The following is an 11,337-nucleotide window of genomic DNA, read 5'->3' on the forward strand; positions in this document are numbered from 1 at the left end:
CTTTCTGAACACCTTAATTTCGCCTAAAACGTGTCTAGAAGATGAGCCTTGTTGATTTCTTGCACACATGTCCCTCTCCTCTCGTGTCACGTCGTCTACCTCCGCGGGAGCCGGGAGAGCTAGGCAGGTGGCAAAACCAGGGTGGCCGGGGAGGGCCTCGGGGCGCCACAGGAAGGGAGCCACCAGCACGGGGGGGGGCGGTGCCCAGACCTCGCGGCCTCCAAGGCCTTACAAGCAACTGGCGCAGTCTGCGTAGCCCAGGCTCCTGTGGCGTGTTCCGACGGTGCACGGGATTGTGTGCGAGGCCACCTCCCGAGCCCAGTGTCTGTGACATCCCTGCCTTCTCGGTGCTGAGCCCCTGCTGATGTCACAGACCAGAAGCTCCTTCTTCCCAGGGACAAAGTCACAGAACAAAATCCCTGTGGGGCAGGAGTGGCGGGCGCACCTGCGGGGTAACCTGCCTCCGGCTCGTGTCCTGATGCCGTGTGCCTGTCGGCTGTCAGAGGCCGTGCGGCCCAGCAGGAGGTCAGAGGAGGCCAAGGAGGAAACTGGAGTAGCCTCCACTTGGAATCTCCCTGCCCGGGGGCGGGGGTCTCCCAGGGACAGCCTGTTTTCGTGGGCGCGCTCAGGCCCTGTCTGAGCCTATCTCCTCCGCTATGAACAGTAGCACGGCTGTCACCCCTAAAGGCGTCTTTGACTCCCCAGTTCTGTTCCCAAAACTTCTGTTTCCCACTTTAAAGACAATGGAAAGGGCCCCGTTTTACTCACACACAGATTTGACAAATGCTCAGCAACCCTTTTTAAGCCTTCGTCCTTTGTAGTGAACGCACTGAGCCTAGTAAACTGTAACTTTGAGTTTCACTCTTCCGTACAAACGTGGCGTTGCCTTCCAGATTAGAGCATTTACCCAGGATCGAACTTAGGCTTTATAGAGAGTCCTCACTTAGTTCCGAGACAGATTTGCCTGCCAGACGTCACGGGGAGGAAGACCCACCTAGGAGCAGGCTGGTGAAAGGGGCGGGGATGGCTGTGGTCACCCCTGGCCTCACAGCACGCGTGGTCAGGAGGCGAGAGCTCTTTCCCGCGGTGGCCCAGCAAGGACGGGCCAGCCTGGAGCCGCGCTGCGGGGCTGAGCCCACCCCCACGGGCAGCTCACATCGTGTGCCCTGAGCCCACTCCTCCAGGTCTCAGCCACTTGGGAAGGAGACGGTGAGATCCCTCGAGATTGAAAATCTGCTTTCCAAGTCTACCTGCGCCCTTGGAAGGAATCCCCCAAAACCCAGTCTCCCTGGGAGTTCATGCTCCCGCATTTCAATTTTCCACTGTTAATAAATTACCTTCATCCCTTTAATAGATGAGGAACCGAGTGAGGGGCCGATCTTGGGGGACGTGAGGGCTGTCATCGGCAGCTTCAGGGGAGACGCAGACTCAAAGTAATACGGTGATTTTTGGAGGGAGGGAGTAGCCAGGCCAGAGGCTTTGCTTAGGAAGCCCAGGGTCACTGCCGGGCTCTCTACGGGCAGCGCCCCCTGCTGGCAGTGATGCAAAGGGTGTGGTTTGCCGCTCCCGGCCCTCAGAGAAAACATTTATTCCCATGACCAAAGATAATGTCCAAACAACTTACTGATTTGTTTTTCTAAATCATTGTGGTTAGGAGGTAGGTGACCGTGTCCTTCAGACATTGGGACTGAAAGCAGGCCAGCTTGCCGGAGTTCGTCTCCAAACGGAATTTCTGAATGTACTGCCCCAGCCCTGCATCTCGGATCGTGATTCCTCATTTAGAAGGAAGAACCAAATCTTGTCCAAAAGATGTGCAGCCTCTCCCGTGTTTGTGAGGAGAGGCGAAAGCAGAAGTCCAAAGAACATCGCTTTTTCAGTGACGTTGTCAGGGGAGAAGGGGGAGAAGCTCGGATACTGCCCGCTGCCACTGCTCCTGCTCCTGCTGCTGCTCCTGCTGCTGCTCCTGCTGCTGCTCCTGCTGCTGCCACTGCTCCTGCACCTGCTCCTGCACCTGGTCCTCCTCCTGCACCTGCTCCTGTTCCTGCTCTTGCACCTGTTCCAGCACCTGCACCTGCTCCAGCACCTGTCCCTGCTCCTGCACCTGCTCCTGCTCCTGCTCCAGCACCTGCTCCTGCACCTGTTCCTGCTCCTGCCCCTGCTCCAGCACCTGCACCTGCTTCTGCACCTGCTCCTGTTCTTGCTCCTATTCCTGCACCTGATCCAGTTCCTGCACCTGCTCCTGCTCCTATTCCTGCACCTGCTCCTGCACCTGATCCAATTCCTGCTCCTGGCCCTCCTCCTGCACCTGCTTCTGCTCCTGCACCTGCTCCTGCTCCAGCACCTGCTCCTGCACCTGTTCCTGCTCCTGTTCTTGCTCCTATTCCTGCACCTGATCCAGTTCCTGCACCTGCTCCTGCACCTGATCCAATTCCTGCTCCTGGTCCTCCTCCTGCACCTGCTTCTGTTCCTGCTCCTGCTCTTGCACCTGCTCCAGCACCTGCACCTGCTCCAGCACCTGTGCCTGCTCCTGCACCTGTTCCTGCTTCTGTACCTGCACCTGGTCTTGCACCTGCTCCTGCACCTGCTCCTGTTCCTCTCCTGCACTTGCACTTGCTCTTTCCCCTGTTCCTGCTCCTGATCCAGTTCCTGCACCTGCTCCTGCTCCTGCTCCAGCTGCAGGCCTGGGCTCTGGCGCCAGCCCCACCTTGGGAGCCTTCCACCTGCGCGCACATTCAGAGCACGTTGTACCTCCCTTGCTCCTGCCCTCGCTGAGTGTCAGCCAGAGAGATCAGTCCTTGAGAAGCCCTGCGTGAGTTTCGTGGGGGGAAACCCTTGTAAACATTCACAGAAAAGATGCTGGAGTCTGCCGCAGTCACCATGGGTGAAATGGAACCTTAGTTTCCAGATAGCAGCCCAACCTAGAGAACCACAGAAATGCTGGGTTCCCACCCCGAGAAGGGCACTACCAGGAGCTCAAAGACAGGTGGAGTCCCCTTGGGTTTTGGGCAGAGAGAAGAAAAGGCTGAGCCCCTGTGTCCTGAGTGTCTTTCCCTACCTGGGAGTCCCAGGCCCTGCACTGGGGGCCGCGCGGGTCCTCTGTCCATCCCCTAACTCAGCAAACATGGCCATTGGCGGTCCTGACGAGCTTGGGACTGTCCCAGGCACTGGGGGCCTAGGGGGAGGGAACCCAGATGTGGCCTGGCCACAGTGGCCAGTGTAGCAGGTTGCGGGGGGGGGGGGGGGTGCGTTCCTTTTGCTGCAGAGCATGGGGCTGGGGGAGAGCGGGCGAGGCCCCAGGTCCCACGCCAGGGAAGAGCGTAGTCAACATTCGAGCCACGGTCTGACCTCAAGACCTTCTGTTTTGTTTTGCCATATTGCCTCCTGTTTGTAATGCACAAATACACACGAAGATACTTGGTAAAGCGTGGGGGCGCAATGCTAGTTTAGTGGCGACTTGAGGACTTGCTGTCACCACACAGAAAGCCGAGGTGGGAAGGTGGCCCACGCCCCTGCCCACCCCCCAACCGGCCTTGAGGCTGTGCTGCCTCCTGCCCCGTGGAGAGCAGCCATCCTCTGCCCTTGTCTGGTCCTGGCTTCTCAACACAGCACACATGAGGACTAGGTCGGCCTAGAGAGGGCTGGTGTGTGTGTGCGTGCACGCACGCGCGTGTGTGTGTACATGTGCACACACGTGCAGCCTTGATCCAGGTTTGGGATAGTATTATTCCATAGTCTTTGCTTTGTCTCTAAACACTCCATCATCCTTTACTGCCCGAAGGAAAGACAAAATCCCTCCCTGCCTGCCTGCGGCGCACATGGTGACAAGCATAGTCGGACCCCACCGAGGCTTTCGTCCAACGCTGGGGAAAGTAGAATGTGACAAAGGGCGAAACCAAACCCCCAAGACGGGGAGGTGCACAGTGTGAGACTATAAAGTAGACACTTGAACAACATAAAGACCGCTAATAAATATTTTATATAAAACTTTTTACTTGTGTTCAGTGTTAAATGCTTCAAGGTCAACATGATTTGCTTAACTCTTACTGGGCAAAATGGGCCTTTAGTTTGCATTTTGAATGTATTTGCTGTACGTCTAATGAGAGTTCCGCGTTATTACTTAGTGTCCTGGTCTGACACCCCCCGATTGTACAATCGCCTTCCTTTCTGGGACACCTTCCTGTGCTACGAGGGACTGTCTTCGAGGTTTGCGCTTTCCCTCTCCCCACCCGCTCCTTCCTGCCTTGCTAACGTTGGTCACAACCTTGGAAATTGCCAAGACCCTCATGTGCTGAGGCTGGAGCCTTCTTTTCCTGTCCCTTCTGCCTTACAGGGGGCTCGGGGGACATGGGCACTGGCAGTGACTCCTCAGAGGGATGGGACATCCCTCGCTCATAGTTCTCAGGCTCCTGGAAACCCTCTTCTCTGGCCTGGTCTCTGCAGAGACGGCTGTGATGGGGGAAAACATGTCCTCCTGAGGTTGGGCTCCCAGAGTGGACACGAGCAGGACCTCGAAGGATCCTGGTGTTCTGAGCTGCCTCAGCTCCGTGGACCCAGGACTTCCAAGGACAGTGGTGCTTGGGGCATGGCCTTCAAACTCGTCTGCAAAACTGGAGGGCATCCCGCGTGTGGAACCCGCTCGAAACGGTGCCGTGTGCCCACCGGCTCCCTCTGCTTCTCCTTCCGCACCTGCCCCTGCAGACCGGCCAGCCGGCCTGTGGTCCAGCTGCCTTTTACGCCAGGGTCCTTCTGGGTCACTGTCCATGACCTTTCGTGTCAGGGAGATGCCTCTGGGATGATCGGCCTCCGCAGAGCCCGTACCCGGAGGCTCCTGGGGGGCCGGCAGCAGCCAGAGCTGGGGACCAAACCCCAGTGCGGTAGCAAGCCCGGCTCAGCCTCTTGCTAACACCCAAGCCTCCGGGGCAGGAAGGCGGGTGAAGGTGACCCTCAAACCCTCTGCTGGGATAGTGGGGTCTCCCACAACCACCGCACCTTCCTCCCATTAGTTTTTCTCGTCTTTGTACAAACAGAAGGGTTTAGCCTTAGCCCAATTTTGTCTGTTACCTCTGAACACGCCAACTTGGAATCATTCCTCCAACAGTCGCTTCTGTGGCCTCGTCACGAGCACACGGAGGCCCACTGAGGAAGACCGCTCCGCGTTTTTATAGAGCCGGTCTGTACCCATTGTGCTCAGAGCCCCTAATGCCTCCCTGGTCCCCAAAATAGTCCCCGGGCATCCAAAAGGAGGACACGGTGGTGCAGCCTAGGTACACAGAGCGAAGGAGTGCCCCGGGTGGGGGCACAGTGTAGGGGCTTTCCGGGGCGGTAAGACCATTGTGAGACTGAAGAGGAGGGAGCAGGGGCATAAGAGTGTCCTTGTTTGATCGCGAGCCCGGGTGGGGGGGGAGCTCGCGGCTGTGTCTGGGCTCTCATTTCTGAGGCTGCAGGGAAGGGGAGGCGGAGCCCGCCTGGGGACCCCTCCACAGCTGGAGGGCTGGGCTTACCCGGATCTGCCCCTCCTTCCCGGGAGACACCCCAAGACCCCACAACCACCGGGCTCACAGCCCAAGGCAAGGACACAGCCACAGGCACATGAGCGTTTCTCCCTGGGCTCGTGGTTTCAGCCCCCACGCAGCAATCAAATTTGGGGAACAGCACGTGCCCCAAGTCACATCAATAAGAAGGAGCAAAACCCAAAATTACTACATTCAGCTCAGATTTTCCCAGCAGAGCAGCTCCTCTCTCTCTTCCTCTGGGAGCATCTGCGTAAACAGAAGAGGGAATCCTGCTGATCGCCTTTGGGGGCCTTTGGCCCACACTTTCCACGTGCATGGGAACGTGGCCCTGGTTTTGCGCACAGTTAAATGGTTTTCCTTCCATTCACCGTAAGCCTCCTGCCGGGACCTCTGCACGCAGGAGCCGCTCCCACGTGCCACGGGGCAGGGCGAGCGGGGTGAGGTGCTGAGGCCCAGCGGGTGGGCGTCCGACCCTGGGCCCGGTGGTCGAGGCCCCCAGACCAGTTTCCCACGAAGGAGGCTGTAGCAGGTCCTCGCTACCTACGCCCTACACAGGTGCACTGTTTACCACCCACCTTCCCTGCCCAGAACGCTGGCCTGACAGCACACCCTCGCCCAGCCCTGAGCTAGTACGGCGGCTTCCAGAAGCAGTGCTTGCCCGTTTCTGCAGCACAGGTTACCCAGACGACCTCCCCTCCCGGGGGGCCTTGAAGGTGCCCTCTCCTGCTGGGCAAACCCGTTAGGCCTGAGGGAGAGGTGAGTCGTGGGGAACACGGGGTCAAGGTTGAGAGCCCTATAGTCACAGGTTCCTGGAGATCCCAGGCGGCAACCTGAGCTGGGTCTTAGTTTTCCTGGAAGTATTTTGATGGTCATGGTAGCTCTTTTGTTCTAGTTTTACATTTAAAAAAAAAAAATAGTTCTGTCATTATGTACCCCAAAGTTCTCATTCCTGTGATGTTTGGAATACAGGCTGCCTGAGTTGAATCATAAATATCTCATTAAATCCCCAGCCAATTAAAAATGATGGCCAGGGTCCTATCATCCAAATTACTAACAAAATGGACCACCAGAGGAAGGGTTTCCGTTTTTAGAGTCTCATGATCCCTGTAGAGGAGGGTGAAATGTAATGTGTTGAAGACGTTACTCTCTGTAACCAACCCCTTCCCCTCATTTGTCTGTATCTCCCTTGTAGACAGATAGGTCGGAGAGCCGCCTGGGGGGAACTGTGGCCTTTTACTAGATGAACCGCTACTTTGTGTCATCCCTTGGTTATTCCAAAGCAAGAGTCAATGCAAGTAACATTTTCAATCAACCTGCAAACGCGGGCACACACCTGTGTATCTGTCTAAGCTGTGACCGTATGATCCCCGCTGTTTAGACCCCTGGATGGACGAATTTACAGCGATCTTGCCTTGTTCCTTAGCGAATACCATCGCTTGCACTCGCCAGAGGTTTGCACTGTTGTAGAGAGACGCCACATGTATACACATATATATTTAAAAATAACGTCTGCTCTCTGTCGGGCGGCTGTTCATCGGTCATTCTGCTCCTCCGGAGCAGAGACCCGAGCGGAGCCTAGAATGGGAGCTTTGTAACTGCACCTTACAGGCCGAGGTCCTGCTGTACATATTTCTGTAGTTATCTCCTTAGAAGATTTGTATGTGCATTTTTTGCAGAACTTGAACTTTGTTTTCTGAAATTAGATGCCACTTATGAAAATGTGACAACAAGCCAATAAAGCATTGTTATTTTCAGACTTCTGCTTCTCTCTCCTTGCTTTCCACAACGCCAGCCCTCACACGCGCCAGGAGAACTTGGCCTGGGGACTGGGGGAGACTCACTTTTTTTTTTTTTTTTAACATTTTACTTATTTATTTATTTAAGAGAGAGCGAGCAGGCCGTGGGAGGGGCCGAGCGAGAGGGAGAGAGATAATCCAAAGCAGACTCTGAGCTGAGTGCAGAGCCCGACCTGGGGCTCGATCCCAGGACCCTGAGACCACAACCTGAGCTGAAACCAAGAGGGGTGTTTAACCCACTACACCCCCCGGAAACCTCGGGCTTAATGGAGCAGTTCCTTGGGTCAGCGTTGTAACAGATTTGGATGAAGTTGGGAAGAGAAGAGTGACGGGGTGCTGTGCCAGCCCGCACCTGTTTGTGGGAGCACAGGGTCAAGTGCATTTTCACGGACTATCTCATTTGAACGCTCTCCCAGGGTGGGGGGAGGCAGAGAGCTGCAGCCCCCCCCCCCGCCCCGTGTCACAGGTGAGGAAGTGAGGCTCAGAGGTTACACCACTTGCCCGAGGCACTGGTGGAAGCTGAATTCCGAGGGCGATGGTCTAGGCAGGGCCCTTGGCTCCTTCATCACCCTCCCGCCATGGGAAGACCCTGTGGCACTGAGAGCTGAGGAGGAGAACCCATCGGGTCACAGCTAAGGGGAAGCCTATCCCCCATGACCAGAGAAACTTCTTCCAGGTGCTTTGCTGAGGGGCAAGATGACGGGTGAGTATCCCCCGGAGTCAGCTCTGGGGGCTCTCTGCTCTGGGGACCCCGTATAGGTCAGCACTGGGGTTCAGGCTGGGTCTGGGTGCAGGTTTCACTCTGGGATCATCGCCTGGGCATGGCTGTGATGGGGAGAACCGGGCTATCTTCGCAGATGTGCGCGCAGGGACGCAGAGAGCAAAGCCACGGTCCTGGGACTCAGCACTTCCCGTCCCTTCTTCCTGCCCAAGCTTCTCCGTCCCCAGACGTCGTGTTCTGCTCCCAAACCGCTCGCCACCTTCCCCCAGTGGAATCCCCCTTCCTTCCACACTTTTTCCCGATTTATCTTTATTAGAATCTTCAAGTTACAAAAATTCTCCGTGTTCATTTTAACTAGTAATACGGAAGGCCCCCAGCCCATCCCGGGCGCGCCCAGTGAGGTTCCCAGAGTCGACAGCGACCAGCCGTTTGTTTACTTGTCCTCCCCTGGTCGCTCGCAGAGACACAGACGCGGCGTCCCCAGCCCTTGCCTTTCCTCGCACGGTGTCGCAGACGGCGCTCCAGACCGGAGTGGACAGCAACAGCCGGGTGGCACACCGTCGTGGGAATGTTCCAGAATCCCTGCAGCCGTCTGCCTTCTGATAGACACTGCGGCTGTTTCTACAATAACCACCAGGCTTCAAAACAAATCTGAAGGGATGCCTGGGGGGCTCAGTTGGTTGAGCAGCTGCCTTCGGCTCAGGTCATGATCCCAGCGTCCTGGGATCGAGTCCCACATCGGGCTCCTTGCTTGGCGGGGAGCCTGCTTCTCCCTCTGACTCTGCCTGCCTCTCTGTCTGCCTGTGCTTGCTCTCGCTTCTCTCTCTATGACAAATTAAAAAAAAAAAATACTGAAAAAAAAAAAAAACAAATCTGAAAATCTGGAAAGCATCTTAAACTGACATCCTTACCACTGACGATTTGAATCCCAGAAGCCTTTCTGGAAACGCAAGTGGAAGGAAATCCAAAAAGTGAAACGGGCGCCTAGAGACGGTGGGGACCTGCAGCCCCCCTGTGTGTCCCCTCACTCCCACGGTGCCCCTGAGGGAGCTTTTAGGACAGTCCCACGTGGTTGACACTCTGTCACCTGGGCATGGTGACTCTTGGGGCCTATAGGTGTGCGGGGGGACAGGAAACCCTCACAAAGCTGCCAGGCCTCGTTTGTGATGCTGTCAGGGAAGATTAGCCTCGTCAGGGAAGACAGTCCTACCCCATCGACGGGAGCTAATCTTTGCTGATCGCCGTGACCTTGGCAGTCCAAGTCCGTGTTCCTGTTAACCTCATCCTCCAGAGAGACACGACGTAAGAAATAGAGGTCAAACCTCATGGCAGGTCACCGCTCTTGACGGACCAGCTGACGTCCCCCCCCCCCCCCGCCCGGCTCCTTCCTTCCTGCCGCGCAAGCCACCAGGTGCCTGGGTCGCTCTGCGCCGAGATGCCCCACTTGGGAGCCGCTAATCGGGCCACAAGGAGGCGTGCCGGCAGCCTAGCCTGCTGGAGTGGTGACCTCAGAACTTGACTCGTTTGTCCTGATCCCCTCATCCGGTGGCCATCTTTGACAGCAGGTGGCAGGAGGAGAGAGCATCTCTGCACGTCCCGAGACAGGAAGTTCCTGGGGGCAGGTGAGAACTAGGACCAAAGCCAGGGGAGGGCAGGGGTGGGTGTCCTCTAGTGGGCACTGGGGCTGTGCACCGCCGGCCACGGGGCTGTGGAGGACAGAGCCCTAGGGAGGCAGGTCTGTGGGATGGAGGAGAAGGGGGGAGGCACCTGGGCCCCACAAAACCGAGAAAGGCTGGAGCATCCAGGCCAGCAGGGGCAAAGGCCGCTTCCAGGTGAGAAGTGGCTAATAATTCTCGTGCCCCGAGCTACAGTAGGTAGAGGTGGGTCTGACACCCAGAAGGGGGCCACACCCCTCAGAGGCCATCTGGTAGGACCAATGGCTTTGAAGACAAGATGAGCCAGCCCGGGATGGGGCCCGTGGTAAAGTCTCAGAGGGCAGCTCCATTCTTGGAGCAGAAAGTCAGGAAATCAACAGAGAGAGATACAATCACAGTTGGGTTTGTAGACATATGATGGAAGGAGAGAGAGCTCATTTAATAGGAAGTGCACCCGCTAAAGTGTGCAACTCACCGCTTTCCAGCGTCCTCACAGAATCCTGCAGCTGCTACCACGCTCTGGTTCCAGAAGATTCTCGTCAGCCCCAGAAGGAGCCCATCACCAGTCACTCCCCCGCACCTGCTTCCTCCCAGCCCCGCGCAGCCACTAACTGACTTCCTGTCCCCTGGATGTACCTGTTCTGGGCCCATCGTGCTGGTGTGATCACGTACACGTCGCCTTCACTTGGCAGAAAGCACAGGTGAGTAGCACACGACGTACGAGAAGCTTCGCTCCAGCTCAGAAATGTGGAGACACTCCGTGCCCCAGAAGGGTTATGGCCCTCCGAAGTGTGCCGGCTCGGAGCTCCCAGGTGTCCCCGAGTCTGCCTCTTGCTGTCACAGCCACCAAACGCCCTCTGATGCCCATAGCCGTGGTCCCCCGTTTGCCGATGGGGACATGGAAGATGGGGGGATGTCTGACTCTTTCCAGAACGTGACCGCGGAAGACCAGAGGTCCGAGGGGAGAATTTCCAGCCTCTGCCACCCAGGACCCTGAAGGGCCTCAGAGCACACACACAGCGCGGGAGAATTTTCTGGGACAGTCGCTGTGCCACAGGCCACCCACCTTCCTCTCTGGAAAGTTTCGGGATTTTTAGACCAGAGCGGTGAATTCCGGTGACCGGCCAACATATTCTGGGACGCTACAGACCCACGCAGCCCACGCAGGAGGAACTACTGCCAAATAAGAAGGTTAAAGGCACACTCTTTTTTTATGTTAGATTTATTTTATTCTTTCTAAAAATTATTTATTTATTTTTTAAAATTTCTTTTCAGTGTAACAGAATTCATTGTTGATGCACCACACTCAGTGCTCCATAATACCCACCACCAGGCTCCCCCAACCGCGCGTCCCCGTCCCCTCCAAACCCCTCAGTTTGTTTCTCAGAGTCCACAGTCTCGCATGGCTCATCTCCCCTCCAGTTTCCCTCAACTCCCTTCTCCTCTCTAACATCCCATGTCCTCCATGCTATTTGTTATGCTCCACAAGTAAGTGAAACCATATGATCATTGACTCTCTCTGCTTGACTGATTTCACTCAGCATCATCTCCTCCAGTCCCGTCCATGTTGCTACAAAAGTTGGGTATTCATCCTTTCTGATGGAGGCATCATACTCCATAGTGTATATGGACCACATCTTCCTTATCCATTC

The 11,337-nt window shown here is 56.3% G+C and overlaps 1 long non-coding RNA gene across 1 annotated transcript; it reads right to left on the minus strand.

Moving 5' to 3' along the window:
- Positions 1 to 9,556: 9,556 nt before the first annotated feature.
- LOC132010351 (uncharacterized) lies at positions 9,557 to 10,409 on the minus strand. Its single transcript, XR_009402239.1, has 3 exons — positions 10,322 to 10,409; positions 10,161 to 10,204; positions 9,557 to 9,642 (listed from the first exon to the last, which is right to left on the minus strand). It is a non-coding gene; the product is annotated as an uncharacterized LOC132010351 (long non-coding RNA).
- Between the last annotated feature and the right edge of the window lie 928 nt (positions 10,410 to 11,337).

Source organism: Mustela nigripes, chromosome 2, assembly GCF_022355385.1.
Source record: "Mustela nigripes isolate SB6536 chromosome 2, MUSNIG.SB6536, whole genome shotgun sequence".
Taxonomy (NCBI): domain Eukaryota; kingdom Metazoa; phylum Chordata; class Mammalia; order Carnivora; family Mustelidae; genus Mustela; species Mustela nigripes.